Below are 4,254 nucleotides of genomic sequence, written 5' to 3' on the forward strand. Positions count from 1 at the left end.
CAGTAAGTAACATCCCTCCATGGCCTCTGCATCAGCTCCTGCTTCCTGGCCTGCTTGAGTTCCAGTCCTGACTTCCTTTAGTGATGAACAGCAGTATGGAAGTGTAAGCCGAATAAACCCTTTCCTCCCCAACTTGCTTCTTGGTCATGATGTTTGTGTAGGAATAGAAACCCTGACTAAGACACATAGATAGAGGCCCATGAAAGCTCTGGTTTACTTGACCTTGGTGTCCTCCCTCCTCCTCTCACTCCCTTCCTTCCTTCCTCCCTCCCTTCCTTCCTTTGTGGGGAGCTGAGGCAGCCTGGGTTACTTAGTGAGTTCCAAACTAGCCTGGGCTACAGAGTGAGCCCCTATCTCTGCCTCCCAAGTGCTGGGATTAAAGACGTGTGCCACCACGCCTGGCAAATGCTTTCTTTTGTAAGTTGCCTTATAAAGGTCCCCGTGTTTCATCACAGCAATAGAACAGTCACTAAGACATCCTGCCATAGGAATTGATAGGCTATTTCTCCGACATTGAAAAAGGCCTAATCAAGCCAGATTAGATTATATTAAAGGCAGACTTATTGAGAAGCTGATCTCTGGAGAGTTCCCTGGCCCCAAGGATTGAGGCAGGGGTGTTGCTATGGAGATGAGGAGTGCAAAGGGAAGAGAAGGAAAGAAAGGGTACAGAGAAAGGAGAAGGAAAAGAGAGATCAAGAGACCAAAATGTCTGGATTGTATAGGGAAGAACCTCCAGGGGAAGGGCAGCCCTCCCTTTGGGCTGGAAAGTTCAGGGTTGGGTTCAGTGTATGCCAGGTAGGAACTAGGGAAGCTGGCAGAACCTGGAGGCCAGGTCTGCTTTGATGTGTAAAATATGCACCTCAGCCCCTTGTCCCCAGGATACAAAACCAAACAGGAATCTGAACTGGCACAACACTGAAAAAAAAAAATTAATAGTTTCCTAGATAATCAAACATAAGCTTCCGGTTCTGCTGAGCATTCGTCAAGAGAAGCAGAAGCACGTCTCTGCACATAGACATTTATAGCAGGTTTATTTGTAATAGCGAACATTGGCAAACAGCCCAGATGTTCATCCGCAGGTGAATGGTCTAGCTATACCATGAGCCTAACAGTAAAGAACAAAGCATCGCCGTCTGCTGTGACGGGGGTGAGTTTCAGTTCTGTGGAGTGAAAGAAGGTAGAAAAAAAAATGAATCCGTACTGCTTGAACTCACTTCCGTAACACTACAGTTCTGTAACACTACAGCAAATCCAACCCAAAAGCAAGGCATCAGCGGCTCTCTGGAGGCGGGGGGGGGGGGGGGGGAGGATAAGGAGGGAGGTGAAATGTCATGAGGAAGCGTGAGAGGAGGATGGGTGAGTATACTATCTTTCTTTATTACTGTTTTCTCGGGTCTATACATATATCAGCACTTTTCAAGCTGCATACTTCAAGTATGACATTGTATGTTGATTGTATCCAAAATTTTTTTTAAAGAAAAATAAAAGTCTTCATTTCACCACAATCAAAACCAGCCTAGTTATGGCTGGGCCACAGCTCCCTCCTTTCTCACCTGGAGGCCTCTGTATAATTTAGCTTCTTGTTCCTTTCTTTGTTTCTTTCTTTGTTTCTTTCTTTGTTTCTTTGTTTCTTTCTTTCTTTCTTTTTTCTTTATCTTAGTCAGTGTTCTATTGCTGTGAAGAGACACCTTGCTTGTTTGAGTGAAAAAAAAAAAAAAAAAAAAAACCAAACCAAAAAGGGCTCCCATAGACTCATAGGGAGTAACATTATTGGAGGTGTGGCCTTGTTGAAGTAGGTGTGGCCTTGTTGAAGTAGGTGTACTCTATTGGAGAAAGTGTGTCTTTGAGGATGGGTTTTGAGGTTTCAGATGCTCAAGCCAGGCCCAGATCCCTCTTCCAGATGTCTTTGGATCTGAACACAGAACTCAGCTTCTTCTCTAGCACTGTATCCACCTGCATGCTACCATGGTTCTCTCCATGATGGCAATGGACTGAACCTCTGAACTGTAAGCCAGCCCCCAATTATGTGTTTTGCTTTATAAGAATTGTCATGGTCACCGGGTGTGGTGGCGCTAAATCCCAGCACTTGGGAGGCAGAGGCAGGCAGATTTCTGAGTTCAAGGCCAGCCTGGTCTACAGAGTGAGTTCCAGGACAGCCAGGGCTGTACAGAGAAACCCTGTCTCAAAAAACAAAAACAAAAACAAACAAACAAACAAAGAGTTGCCATGGTCGCTGGGCAATGGTGGCACACACCTTTAATCCCAGCACTTGGGAGGCAGAGGTAGGCAGATTTCTGAGTTCAAGGCCAGCCTAGTCTACAGAGTGAGTGCCAGGGCTACACAGAGAAACCCTGTCTTGAAAAACAAACAAGCAAACAAAAGAGTTACCACGGTCATGGTGTCTCTCCACAGCAAATAGAAACCCTAACTAAGGCAGAAATTGGTAGTACCAGGAGTGGGGTGTTGCTGCCATAGGCCTGTCCATACTTTTGTTTGAAGGAATATGGAACACTTTGGGACTTTGGACTAGAAAAGTGATTGGACACTTCAGGCAGACCTCTGCAGGTCATACTAGTAGAAGCATGGAAGACAGTGGTGCTGAGGGGATTTGAACTGTGGGGAACCCAACCGAAGACGTTTTAGAGGAGAAGACTATTAATATGTGGCCTAGAGATTGTTCTTGTGAAATTTGGGTGAAGAATGCAGCTGCTTTCTACCCTTGTCTATGAAAATCTGCCCGAGGCTAGATTGTACAGTTCTGGGTGAACAACTTTAGCAGAGGACGAGGACATTTCCCAACAATCTAGCACTGGCTGAGAGGAGGGTGGATCACAGAAGTTCTACTTAGACTATTGTAACCCTAACCACTGGGGGAAATTACCTCCAATGCCTTGCCTGCTGCCAGGGCCTGGCCCAAACTATGGACAAGCAGGACACTGGAGAGTTGATTGGCCCAGGTTGCCTGGTAACGTAATGTCAGTCCTCTGAGTTCCTCCTCCACAGGAAAGCCTCTCAGATCTTCCGGGCCTGGGGGACTGAAGACAGACGCTACTCTGGGACCTCTGTCCCTTACAGAGCCTGGTGGGTGACCATCTAGGTACTTGGCAAGTCTTTGTCATTTTAACCGATACATAGGCCATTTGGATTATACTTCCTGTTATAATTGATCCTTCTTAGATCTCTGATGGCACTGACGGCTAGACTAACTTTGTCAGGCTGGTAGCAGCAGGCAACCAGCTCCTTTCCCCCCAAGGCTGCAGTCACCTTGCCAGTTCATTTCATAGGGACACATCAGGCCTTGCTTTTTCTAGAGCTATTAGGTCTCCTGTTGACAAAGACAGACAGACAGGTTTGCCTTGCTAACAGGCTTCCAACGGACAAATAAACAGGTTGTAGGTGCCACGTAGATGCAACGTTTTTCCTGTTCCTTCGCTGCTTTGTGCTTAGTAACGACTGGACTCGGTAATAACTCCTGACGATTCTGATGACTTGTGAGATGGGAAGAAAAAAAGGATTAAAATTTATGCAAGTTCTGAGAGTCTAAGAAAATGATTTAACTATGTAAAGGCAGAGTGTAAAGGTATATGAAAAATAAAATGCTTTGGATTTCTTAACCCTTTTCTATGCTATTGTTACAATAAGACTTCAAACATTCAGAGTTTTAACATTGATCAGTGGAGTTCTGATATGCTCTGTCCAATCTATATATCTCTATCTATCTACCTATCTATCTATCTATCCATCCATCCACACCTTCCTGGACAGAGGGAAAAAGGTTCATGCTTTTTAACCCAAAGCGAGTCTTCTCCAGCTGTCTTACAGACCCGTTAGCTGCTTTTTCTACAATGTGGATTTTAGTACAACGGTAATTCTAATATATCTAAAACTTTCTCTTTTTGTAAACTAAAAAAAATTGTGGGAGCTTCTGGGGCTTGAATGAGTCACAAAACATGAATCCACCTCTCACAGGCAGATATCTGAGTTCGAGGCCAGCCTGGTCTACAGAGTGAGTTCCAGGACAACCAGGGCTACTCAGAGAAATCCTGTCTCAGAAAAACAAAAAAACAAAAGAAAACAAACAAACAAACAAACAAAAAAAGCAAGCAAGCCGGGCGTGGTGGCGCACGCCTTTAATTCCAGCACTCGGGAGGCAGAGTCAGGCGGATTTCTGAGTTCGAGGCCAGCCTGGTCTACAAAGTGAGTGCCAGGACAGCCAGGGCTACACAGAGAAACCCTGTCTCGAAAAACCAAAAA

Source organism: Mus caroli, chromosome 8 (assembly GCF_900094665.2).
Source record: "Mus caroli chromosome 8, CAROLI_EIJ_v1.1, whole genome shotgun sequence".
Lineage (NCBI taxonomy): Eukaryota > Metazoa > Chordata > Mammalia > Rodentia > Muridae > Mus > Mus caroli.